Source organism: Armigeres subalbatus, chromosome 1 (assembly GCF_024139115.2).
Source record: "Armigeres subalbatus isolate Guangzhou_Male chromosome 1, GZ_Asu_2, whole genome shotgun sequence".
In the NCBI taxonomy this organism is placed as follows: domain Eukaryota; kingdom Metazoa; phylum Arthropoda; class Insecta; order Diptera; family Culicidae; genus Armigeres; species Armigeres subalbatus.
In genome coordinates this window covers 214,071,700-214,094,907 of record NC_085139.1, presented here as the reverse complement: position 1 = coordinate 214,094,907, position 23,208 = coordinate 214,071,700, and the positions used below count along the sequence as shown (strand labels likewise).

General features: G+C 39.3%; 1 protein-coding gene and 1 long non-coding RNA gene across 4 annotated transcripts in view; one reads left to right on the top strand and one right to left on the bottom strand.

Moving 5' to 3' along the window:
- LOC134205756 (cadherin-86C) overlaps positions 1 to 23,208 on the bottom strand; it is a 768,251-nt gene that overhangs the window by 277,140 nt on the left and 467,903 nt on the right. The window lies entirely within an intron of this gene.
- LOC134210808 (uncharacterized) lies at positions 16,064 to 16,657 on the top strand. The gene is made up of 2 exons (XR_009978864.1): positions 16,064 to 16,118; positions 16,185 to 16,657. It is a non-coding gene; the product is annotated as an uncharacterized LOC134210808 (long non-coding RNA).

Here is a 23,208-nt window from a genome sequence, read left to right as displayed (position 1 = left end):
AATTCTATTTGTGATCCATGAAGCTTGATGTGTCGGGTTTCACGACACATACTAGTTATCTAAAATTAAAAAGAAGTTGACCTATTTTTGACCAAGGGGACCCCTTTGATAAAACCGTCCCCATTAACTCAATACCAGATCAATATATCTACCCAAAAATATGCATCTTTTCTCCAAATTTCATGCAAATCGGGCCGTAGCCCGGGCCGAAAGGGGTTAAGGAACTTTCTCAAAAAAAAAACATATTTTTTTAACCCTCTAACTGTTCTAAAAATCGAAAATAAAAATTCAAATAGTGCTGCAGGTGTGAACCAGAATGAAGAATTGGCCTGTTGTTGATTCAAAATCAGACAAATGTTAGGTCAAACTTGAAAAAATTCGCTGAAAGCTCCTACAATAACTTCGTTATGTCAAAAGTTTAAAAAATATAAAAATAAATCTTATTTAAAAGATTCTACAGAAGGCTCTGAAACAACGCAAAAAATGAAATTTTTATAGAAAATTTTCAAAAGCTCTTTTCAGAGTTTTTAAAAATATTCAAGATCTCGGATAATTTTGTAGAAAAATTTCGAAGATATTGTCACAAATTAAAAAAAAATCTCGTAAAATCCTATAAAATATGGATGAACTTTTGTTTTAAAGAAATCAGAATAATTGTTATTTCCGTGAAAATCTATCGAAAAGTGTGTGTGTGTCCAATCTAACCCCTAATGGCGGGCAGTGATATAATGAAAGAAAGAAGTCTGTATTCAGTCAGACTAAATACTGCTGATCCAGTGACCAATTTGACTCAAGGCCACTTTCACTTACAATAAATCCCGCCTGTTTATGTTATCATTGTTAATTGAATAATGGATCCATAACCAACCTATCGGAAACAATCCAGCGCGTATCTAGTGTTATAAAAAATAAACATAAAACCATATTGAAACAATCTCGCCAAACTATTCCATTGCCGTGGTCACTGATCACGAATCTCATGGAACCGGGACGACTTAGCACCTATGGAGGTAAATTCGACCTAGCTTTGACCATCGGCAATCAACATCTCGTACCATTCTGTACTGTCAACGGCGGCATTCGGTCGATTGGCAGGACTTGAGCGATTTTTGATTCAGTTTCTTGTGCCTTTTTTTCTTAATCGTAATTTTATTAAAATTATTAAAATTAAAACCTGTCTTTGACAAACTCAAATATCCTTTTTTAAGCTTTCAAATGAATTAGAAGTAGGTACCTAGGTAGCGCGTGAAAATCTATCGAAAATTTGTCAAAAATTTCTATAAAAATGTACACAATGTTTCGGAAGTTTGAAAAGTTTTATTGAAAACCAATCAATGTTTTCAATTATTGACAACAATTATTTCATAATTTAACTATATTAGCAATATGACAATAATTAAATACGCAAAAGATTCAAATTCCATATTTTTTTAAAATATTATTATCTAGAAAATAAAGATAAACCTATTAATACAACAAACATAACTCTCGTTTTATCCATATCATGTTGACAGAACTAGTCAAGTGAATAAATGAAGATAAATTTGCTTTTAAAATTGACGAACCGGATACTAAATGCAATGCTTTGAGATGGCAATACCCCAGTAAGATCATGAATTTAAGCGATCCGATTATAATCAAGCCAAATTTTAGCTTCTCACTTTGTGAGTAAAGCTTCATTGACTTCATAGAATAGTCCTTGCGGAATGTACGTAATTTGTTGGACCTAGTACGGTACAATCATGTGAAAAACGAAAAAAAAATCACAAAAACACGTATTTTTATGGAAATTTGGTTTCTTTGCCGAATTTTTGTTTCTCACTCACAGACTAGAGTAGGTTACTCACGTAAGCAGCGAGAAAACAACAGCAGTCAGCAGCATATGATTCAACAATAACAGGAACAAAAGAAACAAAACAAGGGTGATAGATCAATTGACTTGCATTATTGTTGTTGTCTTTTTTCATCGTGCTGGACACATATTAAAAGAATCAAAAGAGAGCATAAGTTTATCCGTTTCCTTCGCAATTCGAGTAAGCTTGAACAATGCAACGGTGCGTATATTAAGTAAATATGTCGCGAATTTGTTTGAACGATCCGGTTAAATTTTGCTTTATTTGTGGACGTTTGATACTGAAAGGACAGAAAAAAGGTGTTACAGCTGCATTGCATAATGCATATAAATCATACTTTGGCGTCGAGCTTCCGGATCGTGAGCTTCCGTGGGTTCTAAAATATTCCTGCGGGTCATGCTACCAAATGTTGCTTGGATGGATGAAAGGTTCGCACAAAGGTTTTGCTTGGAGTAATCCCAATGATCACGCGACTGAATGTTACTTCTGTTCAACGAAAATACGTGGGTTTTCTAAATCAGTTAAACACAACATCGAATATTCGACCATACCACCACAGTTGTGCACCAAAACCACGCCAGTACCTGTACCTCCATATATTTCTGAATTTTCTGATGAGGCGGATTCAGACGAGCAAGGATGTTAAAGATCATTCAGTAATTTGCGTTCGATCATTTAGTAGTTTGTCAATAACACATTCCAGAAGCTGAATTTCAAATCATGTTGTATGGTGGACTTCTAGTGCGAAGGTTTTTCTACAACTTTGCCTAATGGTTCGTTATTAGAATTCAACTAATAACGGAGTTAGAACGCTAGTTGCAGTAACTTAAACTAAATGATTAGAATTTTGTTATCATTTAGTCTAAGTTATTGAAACTATAGCTACAAATCCGTTACTAGTGGAATTCAAACAACGAACCATTATGCAGAGTTGTAGAAAAACCTTCGCTAGAAGTCCACCATACAACATATTTTGAAATTCAGCTTCTGGAATGCGTTATTGACAAACTACTAAATGATCGAACGCAAATTACTGAATGGTCGTTAATATTTTTGGGAGAAAGTACTGAGGATGATCCAGATTTTACGCCTCCGTATTCCGATGAGCCTTATTTCATTTCCCAGGGAATGTTAGACGATTTGGTGCGAGACCTGGAACTACCCAAAACGAAAGCAGGGTTTTTGGCTTCCAGACTCAAGCAGTGGAAAGTTGTGGAGAAAGACGTCAAGATATCATCTTACCGTAAGAGGCATTCCAACAATGTGCAGTACTTCTCGATGGATGGGGATCTAGTTTTTTTGTCACAATGTGCAAGGTTTTATGAATGCGCAACAGGTGCAGTATTGTGCATCCGACTGGAGGCTCTTCATTGACGCTTCTAGCAAAAGCTTGAAAGCGGTGTTGTTGCACAATGGCAATCAATATGCCTCAGTTCCAGTTGCTTTTGCAGAAAATTTTGGAGAAAATTAAATAAGCAGAACACAAATGGAATCTATGTGCAGACTTTAAGGTGATTGCTTTGCTTATTGGTTTGCAAGGAGGATATACAAAACATTGTTGCTTTCTTTGTTAGTGGGATAGTCGAGTAAGAGCCATACACTATGAACAGCAATACTGGCCAGTACGTGCCGAAATGGTACCTGGAAAGCAAAATTTTGTCAATGTACCCCTCGTTGACAAAGACTTCCTTCTCTCCATATCAAACTTGGGCTGATTGAAATTTTTGTCAAAAAGCTGGAGTCATTTTTATTTTTGAAAAAAAAAAATGTTTTTTTCTATTCGCATTTGGACTTTTTTTTTTGAAAACATGTGAGCTGTTTCTAACGAACACGGCGAAAGATTTCATCAAGAAATCTTGCAAACAGAGAAGAATTATAGCGGAAAATGGACCCCAGCTTTCGGACTACCGTTGGATCCTGCAGCGCCAAACACCTCCGGGCGAATACAAAAGGCCGAAGACATCTGAATAAATTTTAATAGAACCATGCGAAGAAACGTGATTATGTAAATTCACTAAAAAAAATAAATCTAAAGAATAAATGTGTCCTTTTCATTTCCTTCAATAACACTAATGAAATACGTTCTTTTGTGATGATATGAATCCCGTTACGCTCAACTAATGTCCTTGCTGAATAAAATCCAACAATCCATGTACATTAGAGTGGGGCGCAGTTGTATGGAAAAACGCAAACTTCGTCCGATCAAGTGAGATCAAGGTTTTTCTGAACCGTTTTGGGACCCCAATCAACTGTGCAAAATATGGGCTCGATTGGTTGCGACCTCGCATGCCGCATCGCGTTTTAAATTTACATGGAGATTAGTATGGGAAAACGTACATTTTTACATTTTTGCTATTAGCGGCTTCAATTTATCATCAATCACGTGACTCAATACTTTAGCATATAGTCTGGAAGATGCCGAAAGACTTTGCCGAAGAAGGTACGTAGCTGGAAGGTCTACAAAAAATGTTATTACGTTTCGAAAATTGATTGTTCAAACCATATGCAAGAAATCAATATTTCTGCCAGCACTACCGGACGACTTATGGTTACCGAAGGGCAAACCCCATCTTCCTTCTTGTTGGATTTTTTTTTCTTTGTGAAATGATTCCGGATAGCTCCCATTAGCTCTGAAGCCCTATAAGATCAATTATTTTGAATGAGCACTAAGTCAAATTATTGGTCTTCGTAGTTCGGCAGTGCTGGCAGAATAAACTAGATCAGAGATACGACTAACATGCATTTATTGAGGTTCATTCTATGAAATTCAAGCATTATTCTCATAATGAGAAGCAAAAGCAGAAATTTACAGAACAGAGAAACCAAAATTACACATTATGGATCGACTGTACGTTAAATTAAATTTATTGAACGGCTACTCAGTCTTACAATAATTATTACAACGAGTTTTTTATTTATCCGACGTTTCGACACGGGGATTATGTCTTTTTCAAGGGGAAAATATTTTTGTTGTTTGTCTTATATTCATTCACACTACGACAAACAACAAAAATGTTCACCCCTTAAAAAAGACACAATCTCCGTGTCGAAACGTCGGGTAAATAATAAACTCGTTGTAATAATTGTAAGGGCAGCAGGGACTATGTCCAAGGGCTTGACGATCCCTCCCCAGGCCATCTGCGAGTTGTGGGGCTTGCCTAGGATGTGGTGGGGTTTGACAGTGGGCCCTGTTAAACCTCTATAAAAAGCTGCATGTATCCGCAAGTAGGCCCCACCAAAGCGACCGTGTGCCGCTCAAAGCGCACAAGCCCAAGTCCTGGTGTTAGGTGGGACGCTAAACAGCCCTGACACGACGGCCCTCCGACGAGACAGGAGGTTTGCGCAGGCCCAATAAGCCGCCTAGAAAACCAATCATTACGAACAATATAAGAGATAATGCGACTCGATATAATCGGCAAAGACCTAGGCGACGAATACAGGATCACGATTGGAAGCTTGGAACATGGAACTGCAAGTCGCTAGGTTTCGCAGGTTGCGACAGGATGATCTACGATGAATTACATCCCCGCAACTTCGACGTCGTGGCGCTGCAGGAGAGCTGGACAGGACAGAAAGTGTGGAAAAGCGGGCATCGAGCGGCTACCTTCTACCAAAGCTGTGGCACCACCAACGAGCTGGGAACCGGCTTCATAGTGCTGGGTAAGATGCGCCAACGCGTGACTGGGTGGCAGCCAATCAACGCAAGGATGTGCAAGCTGAGGATTAAAGGCCGTTTCTTCAACTATAGCATCATCAACGTGCACTGCCCACACGAAGGGAGACCCGACGACGAGAAAGAAGCGTTCTACGCACAGATGGAGCAGACATACGATGGATGCCCACTGCGGGACGTTAAAATCGTCATCGGTGACATGAACGCACAGGTAGCAAGGGAGGAAATGTATAGACCGGTCATCGGACCGGATAGTCTGCACACCGTATCGAATGACAACGGCCAACGATGCATAAACTTCGCAGCCTCCCGCGGAATGGTAGTCCGAAGCACCTTCTTTCCCCGCAAAAATATCCACAAGGCCACATGGAGATCACCTAACCAAGAAACGGAAAACCAAATCGATCACGTTCTAATCGACGGTAAATTCTTCTCCGACATCACGAATGTCCGCACTTACCGCAGTGCGAATATTGAATCCGACCACTACCTCGTTGCAGTATGCCTGCGCTCAAAACTCTCGACGGTGTACAACACGCGTCGAAGTCGGACGCCGCGGCTTAACATTGGGCGACTACAAGACGGTAGACTAGCCCAAGAATACGCGCAGCAGCTGGAAGTGGCACTTCCAACGGAAGAGCAGCTAGGCGCAGCGTCTCTTGAAGATGGCTGGAGAGATATTCGATCCGCCATTGGAAGCACCGCAACCGCTGCACTAGGGACGGTGCCCCGGATCAGAGCAACGACTGGTGTGACGGCGAATGTGAGCAGTTAGTGGAAGAGAAGAATGCAGCATGGGCGAGATTGCTGCAACACCGCACGAGGGCGAACGAGGCACGATATAAACAGGCGCGGAACAGACAAAACTCGATTTTCCGGAGGAGAAAGCGCCAGCAGGAAGATCGAGACCGTGAAGAAACGGAGCAACTGTACCGCGCTAATAACACACGAAAGTTCTATGAGAAGTTAAACCGTTCACGTAAGGGCCACGTGCCACAGCCTGATATGTGTAAGGACATAAACGGGAACCTTCTTACGAATGAGCGTGAGGTGATCCAAAGGTGGCGGCAGCACTACGAAGAGCACCTGAATGGCGATGTGGCAGACGAAGATGGCGGTATGGTGATAGACCTGAGAGAACGCGCGCAGGACATAATTCTACTGACTCCGGATCTCCAGGAAATCCAGGAGGAGATTGGCCGGCTGAAGAACAACAAAGCCCCTGGGGTTGACCAACTACCAGGAGAGCTATTTAAACACCGTGATGAGGCACTGGCTAGAGCGCTGCACTGGGTCATTACCAAGATTTGGGAGGAGGAAGTTTTGCCGCAGGAGTGGATGGAAGGTGTCGTGTGTCCCATCTACAAAAAGGGCGATAAGCTGGATTGTAGCAACTACCGCGCAATCACATTGCTGAACGCCGCCTACAAGGTACTCTCCCAAATTTTATGCCGTCGACTAGCACCAACTGCAAGGGAGTTCGTGGGGCAGTACCAGGCGGGTTTTATGGGCGAACGCTCCACCACGGACCAGGTGTTCGCCATTCGCCAAGTACTGCAGAAATGCCGCGAATACAACGTGCCCACACATCATCTATTCATCGACTTTAAAGCCGCATATGATACAATCGATCGGGACCAGCTATGGCAGCTAATGCACGAACACGGTTTTCCGGATAAACTGACACGGTTGATCAAAGCGACGATGGATCGGGTGATGTGCGTAGTTCGAGTTTCAGGGCATTCTCGAGTCCCTTCGAAACCCGCAGAGGGTTACGGCAAGGTGATGGTCTTTCGTGTTTGCTATTCAACATCGCTTTGGAAGGGGTAATACGAAGAGCAGGGATTAACACGAGTGGTGGTACGGATTTTCAATAAGTCCGTCCAGCTATTTGGTTTCGCCGACGACATAGATATTATGGCACGTAACTTTGAGAAGATGGAGGAAGCCTACACGTCATCAACACGTCGAAGACGAAGTACATGATAGGCAGAGGTTCAAGAGAAGACAATGTGAGCCACCCACCGCGAGTTTGCATTGGTGGTGACGAAATCGAGGTGGTAGAAGAATTTGTGTACTTGCGCTCACTGGTGACTGCCGAAAATGACACCAGCAGAGAAATTCGGAGACGCATAGTGGCTGGAAATCGTACGTACTTTGGACTCCGCAAGACGCTCCGATCGAATAGAGTTCGCCGCCGTACCAAACTGACAATCTACAAAACGCTAATTAGACCGGTAGTCCTCTACGGACACGAGACCTGGACGATGCTCGTGGAGGACCAACGCGCACTTGGAGTTTTCGAAAGGAAAGTGCTGCGTACCATCTATGGTGGGGTGCAGATGGCGGACGGTACGTGGAGGAGGCGAATGAACCACGAATTGCATCAGCTGTTGGGAGAACCATCCATCGTTCACACCGCGAAAATCGGACGACTGCGATGGGCCGGGCACGTAGCCAGAATGTCGGACAGTAACCCGGTGAAAATGGTTCTCGACAACGATCCGACGGGCACAAGAAGGCGAGGTGCGCAGCGAGCAAGGTGGATCGATCAGGTGGAAGATGACTTGCGGACCCTCCGTAGACTGCGTGGTTGGCGACGTGTAGCCATGGACCGAGCCGAATGGAGAAGACTCTTATATACCGCACAGGCCACTTCGGCCTTAGTCTGATTAAATCAATAATAATAATAATTGTAAGACTGAGTAGCCGTTCAATAAAATTTCATCAAAATTCGTATTTTTGTGAATTTAATTCCGTGTTTACAACAAATGAACGTGTCCAACAAAACCCAACGACGTATTTGGATGCACCTTTCGCATTCTATGAGATTCAAACATCATTCTCCAATTGAGAAGCTAATACAGACCTTTGCAGAACAGAGAAACACAATTTCTATGAAAATACGTTCTTTTGTGAATTTAATTCCGTTTTTCACAACAAATGAACGTGTCAAATGAATTCCAACGACTTTTATGCATTCTGCAAGGTACATTCTATGAAATTCAAACATCATTCTCAAAATGAGAAGCAAATACGGACTTTTACAGAACAGAGAAACAAAATTTCTCTAAAAATACGTCCTTTTGTGATTTTATTTCCGTTTTCACAACAAATGAACGTGCCAAACAAAATTTAACGACTTATATGCATTCTGTGAGCTGCATTTCATGAAATTCAAACATCATTCTTAAAGTGAAAAGCAAAAATAGAACTTTGCAGAACAGAGAAGGCAAATTTCTATGAAAATACGTACTTTTGTGAAATAAAACCGTTCTTCTCAAAAACTGGACGTGTTAAAACAAATCTGAATACATAGCTGAATTCAGCGAAAAAAATCTATCCAGTACATTGAAAATGGTTGAAGGGAGCAAAAAAAGGTAATTTTTGTTGGATAGTGTTACTAACTCGCTAGACAATTCTACATTTATTATAAGGACTGTATCGAAAATAAGTTGTAAACTTTTAAAGTGTTACTACTCAAAAACTAATCAAGGTATTTGTTTGGGTTTTACTCCATCCGATGCATTACGTCAAGATTCAAATAAGGACTTGTTAATGTGTTGAAAGTGATTTTGTTCGATTTTGTTAACTTATTTTCGATAAAATCCTTATTTACTTTTACATTGCATTGATAATCTAATAATTTTAGAAGATGTCAAAACCAGGATCACAACATTCCGAAGGTAAATCAAGATTTATTAAATAAATCAGTGCAATACGAAAACAGACTCAATTCATAGTTTTTTTTTTCATGTTAAACAAATATCCCAAATACTTCTAAATTTGGATATGCACACTTAATTTATCTTCCTATAGCTCCTCAGGAAAACTGAATACTTGTACCCGACAAAATAGAAGTGCAACCAAACCTGACTGAGTTGTGCTTTTCGATAAGAATTGGTTACTGCTTTAACCTTTCAGGCCCACGGGGTCATATATGAACCCAACAGAAAATGGATGGATAAAATCGCACGACGGATAAAAGTGAAAGAGTTCAGCAAAATTGCTTGAAATTACCTCCCCTAACAGGGAAAATATCAGGCATGGACAAAAATGGCCTTACGACAGCCTAGAACGCCATGAACTTGGTGAAGTTATGAACAATACAATATGAGGTATATTGGCAGCAGATTTTACTGTTTCAAAAAATGATTTTGTTTCGAACGTATCCGTAGAGATACCATGATACACAATAAACTATTTTTAATCTTCCTTGGACGTCCTAGGGCTAGTCCAAACTATCCATGAGTTCAGGACTTGAAATCTACAATTGCAAAAAAGTGTTTTTTGTTACTCTTTGTTTATTCGAGTATTGAACCATGTTCGTTACATGTTATAGAATGTGGTAAAATACCGCAATGTGTTTCTGGAGTATTCTGGGTCATCCAAACTATCCTTGAGATCAGGACTTGAGATCTACAGCTGGAAGAGAATCTTTTTTTCAGTACTCAAAGCGTCAATAGGCATTCACTTATATCCATTACACCTCTTGGGAGGTCAACGGATATCGTAAGATAGTTTTGGGATAATCCGGGTAATCGAAACTGTCCTTGAGCTCGGGACTTGAGATCTACAGTCGGAAGAAAATGTTTTTCAGTACTCAAAGCTTCAATAGGCATTCATTTATATCCATTACACCTCTTGGGAGGTCAATGGATGTCGTAAGACAGTTTAGAGATATTCTGAGTCATCCAAACTGTCCTTGAGTTCGGGACTTGAGATCTACAGCTGGAAGAAAATCTATTTTCAGTAGTCAAAGCTTCAATAGGCATTCACTTATATCCATTACACCTTCTGGAAGGCCAACGTATATCGTAAGATAGTTTTGAGATATTCTGGGACATCCAAACTGTCCTTGAGTTCGGGACTTGAGATCTACAGTTGCAAGAATAGCCTTTTTCAGTACTCAAGCTTCAATATGTTTTCAATTATATTCATTACTCCTCCTGGGAGGGCAAGGGATATCGTAAGAGGGTTTTGAGATATTTTGGGTCATCCAAACCAGTACTAGTAGTTTTCGTGACTGTCATGTGAAAGCGAAAACAGTTGCATTTTCATTTTCAAGAGACCAAATGAAAATGTAGCCATCTCCCGGTCACCTGTCACATTACAAGCAGTCATGATAGGAATGTTGCTTTGTTTTGAAATCTAAATTTCCAAATAGTTTTAATAGATCTGTGCAAATAACGATGACTAGTCGATAAAATGATTGTATTGTTTTTGATTTTCGAGTTAGAAGTAACATTATTGAAAACAAACAGCTTGTTTACAATAGTTTGATGCACTTTCATGAAATAAAAATCCGTGAAAATTTGGCAGAATTCCTTTCATTGTTTAAGTTTTCTATGAAAGCGGAAGAGAATAAAATGTAAATATTGCGTGACTTCTCTCAATGAAAATGAAAATCTCAGTACTGATCCAAACTGTCATTGAATTTGGGACTCGAGATCTACAGCTGGAAGAGAATCTTTTTTCAGGACTCAAAGCTTCAATAGGCATTCAATTATATCCATTACATCTCTTGGGAGGTCAAAGGATATCGTAAGATAGTTTTGAGATATTCTGGGTCATCCAAACTATCCTTGAGTTCAGGACTTGAGATCTACAGCTCGAAGAATATCTTTTTTTAGTACTCAAAGCTTCAATAGGCATTCACTTATATCCATTACACCTCTTGGGAGGTCAACGGATATCGTAAGAAAGCTTTAAGATATTCTGGATCATCCAAACTGTCCTTGAGTTCGGTACTTCGGATCTACAGCTGGAAAATATGTTTTTTCAGTACTCAAAGCTTGAATAGGCATTCACTTATATCTATTACACCTCTTGGGAGGTCAACGGCTATCGTTAGAAAGTTTTGAGATATTCTGGGTCCTCCAAACTGTCCTTGAGTTCGGGACAGCAGGAAGAAAATCTTTTTTTAGTACTCAAAGCTTCAATAGGCATTCACTTATATCCATTACACCTCTTGGGAGGTCAACGGATATCGTAAGATAGTTATGAGATATTCTGGGTCATCCAAACTGTTCTTGAGTTCTAAACTTAAGATCTACAGTTGCAACAATAGCCTTTTTCAGTAGCTTCAATATGTTTTCAATTATATTCATTACTCTTCCTGGGAGGGCAAGGGATATCGTAAGAGGGTTTTGAGATATTCTGGGCTATCCAAACTGTGAGTTCATCATCATCATCATCATCATTACACCTCTTGGGAGGTCAACGGATATCGTAAGACAGTTTAGAGATATTCTGGGTCATCCAAACTGTCCTTGAGTTCAGGACTTGAGATCTACAGCTGCAATTTTTTTTAGTAGTCAAAGCTTCAATATGCATTCAATTATATCCATTACACCTCTTGGAAGGTGTTCTCTCCTTAGCCGTGCGGTATAACGCGCGGCTACAAAGCAAGATCATGCTGAGGGTGGCTGGGTTCGATTCCCGGTGCCAGTCTAGACAATTTTCGGATTGGAAATTGACTCGACTTCCCTGGGCACAAAAGTATCATCGTGTTAGCCTCATGATATACGAATGCAAAATGGTAACTTGGCTTAGAAACCTCGCATTAACAACTGTGGAAGTGCTTAATGAACACTAAGCAGGGAGGCGGCTCTGTCCCAGTGTGGGGATGTAATGCCAATAAAAGGAGAAGAAGACCTCTTGGGAGGTCAACGGATATCGTAGGATAGTTGAGATATTCTGGGTCATCCAAACTGTCCTTGAGTTCTGACATTAAGATCTACAGCTGCAAGAAAATCTTTTCAGTACTCAAGCTTCAATATGCTTTCAATTATATTAATTACTCCTCCTGGGAGGCCAAGGGATATCGTAAGAGAGTTTTGAGATATTCTGGGTTATCCAAACTGTTTGAGTTAGGGACTTAAGATCTACAGCTGGAAGAGAATCTTTTTGCAATACTCAATGCGTCAACAGGCATTCACTTATACCCATTACTCCTCTTGGGAGGCCAAGGGATATCGTAAGAGAGTTTTGAGATATTCTGGGTAATCCAAACTGTCCTTGAATTCTGAACTTAAAATCTACAGTTGTACCAGGTGGGTGTGTCACTATACTGAGTTGTGATGTGTAATCATTTTACCAATTTCATCTGCTTGAAGGTCAACAGATATCATCATAACATGGCTGCGAGATGTTCTGGGTCATCTAAGCTATCCTTGAGTTCAAAACATGAGATTCACAGTGGTGACTACGAATTTTTTCGCTATTATAAGTTGTGATATAAAATCAACTAAACTTGTTTCACCTTCTGGAAGGTCAAATACATCATACAATGGTTTCGAGATGTTCTATGTCTTTCAAACTTCCCTTGAGTTTGGAACTTGGGATCTACAGTTGCAACAACAGGTTACTATACTAAGTGGCGATGGGTAATAAATTACACTCATTCCATTTTCTGGGACAGACATCATAAAATGGTTACGAGATGATCTGGGTCTTCCAGATTAACTTCGAGCTCTTAGCTTAGGACCTATGCTTGTAAAACAGATTTAATCGGCATTCCAAGTTGTGATATGTGTAGTACATAGAGCAATAATCCTAATAGCAATGTTAACTTACCCGAATAACTGTGGTTTGTTATTTTTTTGGTTCTTTTTTTTTTTACTTTTTTTCATTACTTATATTTACAGCTATCTACAGGTAAGTTAACATTGCTATTAGTGATTATTGCTCTATTTTCTACATCTACGAAATACCATCAAGCGTCCTGAACGGGTTTTCAGAAGGCAAGATGTATATAGTTGACTTTATATCGCATCTTTGTATTACAAAAAATGCATTTGATTCAAGAGTAGATTCGAAGTCCTGAGCTCAAGGGCAATTTGGATGACCCAAAATATCTTAAAACTATCTTACGATGTCTATTGGGTTTTCAGAAGGCAAGCTGTATATAGTTGACTTCATATCACATCTTTGTATTCCAAAAAATGCATCTGATTCAAGAGTAGATTCGAAGTCCTGAACTCAAGGACAATTTGGATGACCCAAAATATCTTAAAACTATTTTACGGCGTCTATTGGGTTTTCAGAAGGCAAGCTGTATGTAGTTGACTTCATATCGCATCTTTGTATTACAAAAAATGCATCTGATTCAAGAGTAGATTCGAAGTCCTGAACTCAACGACAATTTGGATGACCCAAAAAAATCTCAAAACTATCTTACGATGTCTATTGGGTTTTCAGAAGGCAAGATGTATATAGTTGACTTCATATCGCATCTTTGTATTGGAAAAAAATGCATCCGGTTCAAGAGTAGATTCGAAGTCCTGAACTCAAGGACAATTTGGATGACCCAAAATATCTCAAAACTATCTTACGATGTCTATTGGGTTTTCAGAAGGCAAGATGTATATAGTTGACTTCATATCGCATCTTTGTATTACAAAAAATGCATCTGATCCAAGAGTAGATTCAAGTCCTGAACTCAAGGACAATTTGGATGACCCAAAATATCTCAAAACTATCTTACGATGTCTATTGGGTTTTCAGAAGGCAAGATGTATATAGTTGACTTCATATCGCATCTTTTTATTACAAAAATGCATCTGATTCAAGAGTAGATTCGAAGTCCTGAACTCAAGGACAATTTGGATGACCCAAAATATCTCAAAACTATCTTACGATGTCAATTGGGTTTTCAGAAGGCAAGATGTATATAGTTGACTTCATATCGCATCTTTTTATTACAAAAAATGCATCTGATTCAAGAGTAGATTCGAAGTCCTGAACTCAAGGACAATTTGGATGACCCAAAATATCTCAAAACTATCTTACGATGTCTATTGGATTTTCAGAAGGCAAGCTGTATATAGTTGACTTCATATCGCATCTTTGTATGACAAAAAATGCATCTGATTCAAGAGTAGATTCGAAGTCCTGAACTCAAGGACAATTTGGATGACCCAAAATATCTCAAAACTATCTTACGATGTCAATTGGGTTTTCAGAAGGCAAGATGTATATAGTTGACTTCATATCGCATCTTTGTATTACAAAAAATGCATCTGATTCAAGAGTAGATTCGAAGTCCTGATCTCAAGGACAATTTGGATGACCCAAAATATCTCAAAACTATCTTACGATGTCTATTGGGTTTTCAGAAGGCAAGATGTATATAGTTGACTTCATATCGCATCTTTTTATTACAAAAAATGCATCTGATTCAAGAGTAGATTCGAAGTCCTGAACTCAAGGACAATTTGGATGACCCAAAATATCTCAAAACTATCTTACGATGTCAATTGGGTTTTCAGAAGGCAAGATGTATATAGTTGACTTCATATCGCATCTTTGTATTACAAAAAATGCATCTGATTCAAGAGTAGATTCGAAGTCCTGATCTCAAGGACAATTTGGATGACCCAAAATATCTCAAAACTATCTTACGATGTCTATTGGATTTTCAGAAGGCAAGCTGTATATAGTTGACTTCATATCGCATCTTTTATTTCAAAAATGCATCTGATTCAAGAGTAGATTCGAAGTCCTGAACTCAAGGACAATTTGGATGACCCAAAATATCCCAAAACTATCTTACGATGTCTATTAGGTTTTCAGAAGACAAGCTGTATATAGTTGACTGCATATCGCATCTTCGTATTACAAAAAATGCAACTAATTCAAGAGTAGATTCGAAGTCCTGAGCTCAAGGACAATTTGGATGACCGAAAATATCTCAAAACTATCTTACGATGTCTATTGGGTTTTCAGAAGGCAAGATGTAAATAGTTGACTTCATATCGCATCTTTTATTACAAAAAATGCATCTGATTCATAAGTAGATTCCATGTTCTGAACTCAAGGGCAATTTAGATGACCTAGCACATCCTAAAAAATATTTTTCAACATATTAAGCCATTTCTACATTATTGAGCACCAAAACAAACGGAATACATCAAATTTATTGTATTATATTGCTTGGAAAAATTTGGGCCTGAAAGGGTTAACTAGTTTAACTATCTGGGAAGCAATTTCAATTGACTTCAATGTACGAAAGAAGAAAAATCCCTGGATGACCTAGACCAAGAGCAGTACCGAGATTTTCATTTTCATTGGGAGAAGTCACACGATATTTACTTATAGCTCTCACTCGCTCTCATAGAAAATATAAACAGTGAAAGTAACTTCGCCATATTTTCTCGGATTTTTAATTCATGAAAGATTATCAAAGCATTGTAAACAAGCTGTCTCTGCTTAAATATTGTTAATTTTATAATTTCCAGCTCGAAAATCTTGAACAAAATAATCATTTTATCGACTAGTCATCGCTGTTTGCTCGAACCTATTAAAACGATATAGAAATAAAGGTGTGTTATGCATTGAAACCAACTGCATACAATTATAGTAATCAATCAACTGCATTTGTTTCTTCCACCGGTATTTACAATGTTTCAATCACTCTAAGAAGACACATTTCAACCGTTTATATACAAATGATCGTATCACGACATTGTTTACACAAATGTTACTTCTTCATTTACAATTCAGTATAAAAGTGAGACACTTCATAACTGCCGTCAGTTGATCCAGCGAATTTGTTTTCCCTTCGGTCTCTACAATGAAGTCTCTTTTCGGTATGTACCTGATCCAGATTCAAACATCTAAGTTGCTACTATTGAACCCTCCCCAACATTAAACAGCCCTAACCCTGCTCCTGATGGTACTCATGGCTTGCTTCAGCCCCATCATCGCGAAACCGGGACACCAGACATCATCGGCTAACATTAGAAAGGCCAAAACGGGTGGCGCAGCAGCCCATCAGGCAGCGAAGGCGACTCGCGAACAACGCCGAATTACCGGGGTCGATAAGGGGAAATGATGATGGCACAAGGATAAGGAAGACCTGTAACAAAAACAAATTAATTTCGAACTATAGCCCAATCGATGATATTCGAAAAAGTATTTCGGGCTGTTGCTCTAAAAATGTGATCATGTTTGATAAATAATCTACAGTCCAATCAGATAAACCGAAACAATCTTATTACGAAATACGTTTCACTAAATTGAAACAGTGTTGAAATAAATATTTCAGGCTCACTACATATTTCTCACATGCACGTGAATTGTTACGAATTGAAAGTGAAAATGTATTCTACATAATTTTTTATGACAATCGTAGAAGTTTTACTTCTGAAAGTTTATAACAGTAATAAAGTATTCATGGTATCAGGCAAATAATATAATACAATGTTGAAAGCCTTAAAAATGAGATTAATCAATTTTCGAAACTCAGTAGATGTGATCTACCTAAACTGTATACGATAACAGCGTGACACAATATTCAAGATCCTGTTTCCTGGACCGAACTGGACAACCATTAAACGAAGATCGATTTCGTGTGACATCCAACATGCATTTTTCGGAGTTGAACAAAGTGTTGTGAGAAGGTCGACGTCCTGCTTCAAGGTGACAATGACAACTGACTAAGTTGCAACAATCTTACCAATAGTATAGGAACTCATTAAGCGGGTGGATTTGCTTGCATCGAATCCTGTTAGCGTCGCCTGTCGAAATGTCCGATGGCATTCGGTAGTTAACCGAAAAAAAGGTGATCTGCCAGTCGAAGGTTGATTTCGGCTTTGCAACTTGAGTGGCTGTTTAATTTGCATATGCAAACAATTTCCAGATTAATGAATACAACCTGAACACTAGAATGGAATGACAAAAGCAAAAAAAAAATGCGACTGACTGAGATAATGACAAGCGCACTACATGACTTCGACAGACAGGTGCCGAAGCGACATCATGCAGTAGCTGTTGAACTTCTGAAAAGTAAATCGTGCGCTGCATTCTTACCGAGACATAGAAGCCGGAACTGATAGATAAATGTGTTAACTAAAAATAAAGGCCAAGGAATAAAGTATACAATACTAATGACATTTAATTCTCATTAATTACTTGTTAGAGCAAATCCTTGTACTGTCAGTTTGTTAAATTTCGGTGATAAAATGCTGTCTGTCAAGTTTCTTTGATTATCACAAATGAAAAGAAATTTTATTTTAGTGAATGTCCCTTACTACAGTACAATTCAAATGGAATGCCATGATAGCTGGTTACCGAGTCATAATTCATTGGTTCTGCCATGAAATCGTACTTCTTCGATCATTCAAATTTAGTATCATAAGCATTACCATTTTTTGGATAAAAATGCTAATGACTTGAATTCCGATTCTAAAAAACAAACGCAAATAGCTATATCAGCTGCGTGCACTATTTTCTCGTCACGATCATTCGATACCTCTGTTTTGAACCGCCTTCACCGTGAGTCAACACTGCCGAAGCCAAACTCCGCTCCCACTCCGGCAGGCAGTAGCCAAATGCTAATTTTAAAAGCTCGTTCTCTTGTAGCTGGTCCGAAGCATGCTTCATAAAACTGTTTCCATGAATCACACCCTCGCAGTTTGAGTGTTTTCCATTGTCCAAAACTCCTCTAGATTCCGGAAAAATTCCATTCTCGGCCCGAAACCATAATGGCAAACATATGCAAATCTAATCAACACTCGAATGTTTTCAGCTGTTTTGCCTAAACGATGGCAGTATCATCCGCAGCCATAAAAAAAAACGCGGTTGATTGAATTTTAAGCGCTGCTTTATGCGATCACACATAATAGTTCCGAATGGGTCATTAAAATCGCACTCGCGCCCACAATCGATTCCGAACCGAACCTGAATTTCAACCACACTAAATAGAAAACTTGTTTCCGCGCTCGCCCGCTCGCTCGCTCGCTCTGTACTGTGGCAAGCGGCGACCTTGGGCGGTGGAAGTTTTTCTTGGATCCGTTCCTCTCGACCGGCATGGCAGCGGCAGCTGTCCGGCGTCGTCGTGTGTTCGCAAGCCGATCTCTCCAGAACTGGTTCCGTTTGTTTTGTGATTCAGCGATTTCCACCGTCGCCGGAGCTGCCAAATCTAACACGCACGCGACCGGCTTAAATTTGAATAAATTAACCGTAATTTGCGCTGATCTGTGAATTCCCATTAATCAAAGTGATAGCTCATGTGAGTGTTTTCTTGCAGGAAGGGTGGAATGAAACATAAACATTGTTTTGAAGTTGGAGTGTCTAATCGGGATAGCGGAACTTAGTTAAAGGTAAAAGGGATATCTGACGCTGATTGTTTCAAATCTTACATCAGTTCAGAGATTTAAGTTTTAAGAATTTTTGATCAAGCTTGCAAGAATTGAGAAAAAAAGCATCCAAAGGCCGTCCTGACGAACATCCCACAGTGGTTCCCCATTGGTCATAAATCCAAAAACATGACTTCATCGAAATTCAACAAGTTATCCCTAAACTGCTACTTTATGGTATACTATATAAGATGCAATCTCCATTTTTATAGAATTTGAGCCAATCTGCTCTGTATAAGGCTTCGAATTTAAGATAATCCAGTTAAATAAACTATGCGTGAAATTGTGGCATACCTCAGGAAACTTATGTTTTACCTTTGAATTTCCTCTTGAAATATCCTCTGAGTAAATATTTACACTCTAATATGTCATCTACATGCTATTTCAGCTGGGACCGTCCGCAACCAAGCAAATGGTAAACTAAAAACTGATGAACGGATTCACAATTTTCTTCTGAATTTCATTATTATCATCCACCAATAAAATATGTTTCCCCTTCAGATCCCCTCCAGAAACATTCCCTGAGTAAATATTTACACTATTATCTATCATCTATAGGCTATTTCACCTGCAACCATCTGCGACCAAGCAAATGATAAACAAATAACTTTTCTATGTTTCTTCGACGGAAAAACAATTTTCTTCTGAATTTTGTTATCTTTATCCTCCAAGAAAGTACGTTTCCCCTTCAAATCCCCTCCAGAATTATCCTCTAAGTAAATATTAACACTCTTATCTGTCATCTAAAGGCTATTTCAGCTGCGACCGTTTGCGACCAAGCAAATGGTAAACAAATAACTTTTCTATGTTTCTTCGACGGAAAAATAATTTTCTTCTAAATTTTGTTATCTTTATCCTCCAAGAAAGTATGTTTCCCCTTCAAATCCCCTCCAGAAACATCATGTGAGTAAATATTTACACTCTTATCTGTCGTCTAAAGGCTATTTCAGCTGCGACCATCTGCAACCAAGCAAATGGTAAACAAATAACTTTTCTATGTTTCTTCGACGGAAACACAATTTTCTTCTAAATTTTGTTATCTTCATCCCCCAAGAACGTATGTTTCCCCTTCAAATCCCCTCCAGAATCATCCTCTAAGTAAATATTCACACTCTAATTTGTCATCTAAAGGCTATTTCAGCTGCGACCGTTTGCGACCAAGCAAATGGTGAACAGATAGCTTTACTATGTTTCTTTGACAGAAACACAATTTTTTTGGCATTTCAGTTACCGACTGAGCTTGGAAATAAATAAACGAAAATTATCAAAATTGATGAACACGAGTATTATGTTTTCTTTATCATGGTCAACTTTGTGAGACTGAAAAGCATGTTGCTCCCCGATTTCCATTCTCAGACATCTCTGAGAAGATATTTAAATTTTTAGCTGTCATTCAAGAGCTACCTGTGTGCAGATTATTAAATAGTATATCGTGGATTATGGATAATTTATGTGAAAATATATTATATTTACTTTAAATTGATATATTAAACCTTTCTGCCTTTCTCATATACTAAGTATATGTGCCCGGATGACCCATAGTAATAGATACCAGATGATACATGTCTGTGCGTGTGTATGTGTTCAGTATGTATGTGCGCAAAAAACTCACTTTTTAGGCACAAGTGCTTCTAGACCAACATTTGGATAGGGCGTAACAGTTAATATTTATTCCTTCTGATTCTTCATCTACATATTTAGCTATATATGTGGACAAAGAATCAGAAGGAATAAAACTAGATTCTAAAAGTCTAAAGTGATGGCACAAATACTTTTTTTTTATATGCACTAGAAAAGCATTAACACCGCTAGGTGGATTAATCTGGGTTTTTTTTCGTTTAATACTTTCACAATAACAAGCATCTTCCTCAAGAATGTAAATTGAACGCTGTTTGTTGGATTTTTGTATATAATACTGAAATCGGCTCTGTAAAGTATGATAATGACTGAGCCTACCAAATAATTAAAAAATAGGCTGTTTAACCCGATAAATACTAAAAGTACACCCTTTCACCGTATAATTTCCGTAATTTATATTTATGACCGCCCTTCTACGGGAATGGAACCACTGTGCATCCCAAGTATATTTTGACAAACATCCAAATAATTTTTGGCAAATTTTTTTCTCTAAACGAGCCGCAGAGATTTTTGAAAATAAGGTTTTCGTTTTAAAAAAATATTTGAATGTTTCCTAAATGGGTGTTTGAGAAGATATTCAATGAATGTCACATGGATTTTCTGACGACATTCTGTTAATTTTTTGATGAAAATTCGAGGGATTTCATTACGAGCAATGACAGTATTAATTAGAATACAAATTCTGGCTGTTTTTATTTTTATCATACCAATATCTAAAAGAATTTTTCAAAAACGTCCCGGCACTCAATTGTGGACATATTTTGTCGAATGTTCAATTAATTTTTGATGAATATTTTTTGTAGTCTCCGTGAACAATATAGATGGTTTCAAATTAATGCTAGCTAAAGAATTCTGAAGAACATCCGAGGAATATCCGTTCAGATTATTAGGTTTAAAGAAAGAAATTATTATTTTCTGTCATAAGGATTTAAGAACTTGTAGAACATTGTTACCGGCGGGTAACATTCGTATACTTTTTGTCAATTCGAGCGTAATGAAGATTTTGTCAGATTTGTTTGTTTTAACAGTGGGTTTAGAATCTTGCGTTGGGTGGTCGAAACGCAAGCCAAAAAATGAGCGCCTTGCCCATTGCGAAACAACATTTAAAGGCGGAAATATTGAACGCATACTTTCGTTGGGTAAATGAGTACCGAGCCAAAGGCTGGAGCAAGGAAAAATCGAAAGCAACTGACGGAAGTGTTACTTCTCGCTTTGATAAGTGTTTTTTCATGTAAAGTCGTGAAATAGAAAGTGATTGGCATTGTCCTAAATAACGAGGTGGTAAATTTCCAAGCCCTGAATTATCGGTTGGGCACTTCGTCGCCTGGCTAGAATCGTGTGCCGCATCCGTATTATCGTCCGGCACATAGTCGGATTCCCGCTGTACGTTTCAACGAGCGGTCGTTTGCTATCGGCATAACAACCCACTGACATCCTCTGCGTCCAAGCCGCTGTTGGCCCTATTATCGCCCGGCCACCTGTCGGTCAATTCTCCGTCCGGCCGTTCGTCAGCCACATTACCAACGCATCGCAGCCCGTCGGCAGTATTGTCGCCCGGCCACCTGCTGGCCAATTCTCCGTCCGGCCGTTCGTCAGCCACATCACCGTCGCATCGCAGCCCGTAGGCTGTATAATCAACCGGCCAGCCATCGGCCACCCCTTCGTTCAGCCGTCATTAACCGCGGAATCGTCCAGCTTCCGACCAACTACCTACCCGCATCGTAGCACGTTTGCTATACCACCGACCGGCAACAGAACGCTATTGGTCGTTCGGCCCACTACGATATCCTTCCGCAACAACCCGTCGTCTGTAGCACCGTGCCACAACTCGTTTCCGACACTGAAAGCCATTCTGGTTGGCAGCCCGCTAGTCGAATCATCGTCCGACATCCAGGCGGCTGCATCATTCCCCGAATTTCCTCTGGCTGAACTTTCGATCGGCAGCCCACCGGCTACGTAACTGCCGGCCTTCGTGTCGGCTGCTTCCTTTCTTGACCACCTGACCACCGCATCATTACCAACCGCCTGTAAGTTTTTTTTTGGTATTAAAAACCTCTAAGTAGATTATTGAATTCCATGCTTAGGTCCTTCACGCTCCCGAAAACCTCCCCACACCAGTGACCCTGAGACCCGGAACAAAAAAGGCCTTTTGAGTCCACCCTAGACGGCTTTCCGTGGCTAGACCGGCAGCTAGGGGTTTAGGCCAGTTCTCTTCAGGAACTGAGCGGTTCCGGGGCCGCATAAAAATAGAGTTTCATAACATTTTCGTAATAACCAGAACATCCATAGCAACATTCTGACGAAAAGTCGAAGGGTCTTCTTGGTAAATGCTCGATATTATCGAGTCGACAAAGCTTCTGAGTGATGATGGGACACCTTCTGCCGAAAAAAGAGTCATTGATGACAACATGTTGAATTCCAAAGACTTGAAACGAGAATTCTTACATCAAAACTGAATTTTTTTTCCGACCGCACCATTTAAAAAACGAAAAGCATTCTTACGAGCATTTGAAATCGTTTTGTGAATTGCCTCCAAGTCACTTTCACGAGAACCTGATGTTTTTTTCGACAAAAGTCAGAAATAACGAACAAGAGGTTTTGTCCGAATGTCATATCCACATTTCTGCCAATCTTCATCGCACGATGAACATAAAAAAATACTTTTCAACAAACGATTGATGGTTTTTGTAATGAACTACGGAACCGTTTTGGGATCAGATTTGAAATGATTTTTCCACAAACATCTTGGCGAGCACCATAGAAAAAATATTTTTTGGAAATCCAAATTGTCTGCCGACGAATGTTTTTCCGCAATGAATAATAACCGAAGCCTACGAAGAAAACCCGTAGAATTTAGTAAAGCAAATTTTTAATGGAATTTCCACAAACGCTCAATGAGTTA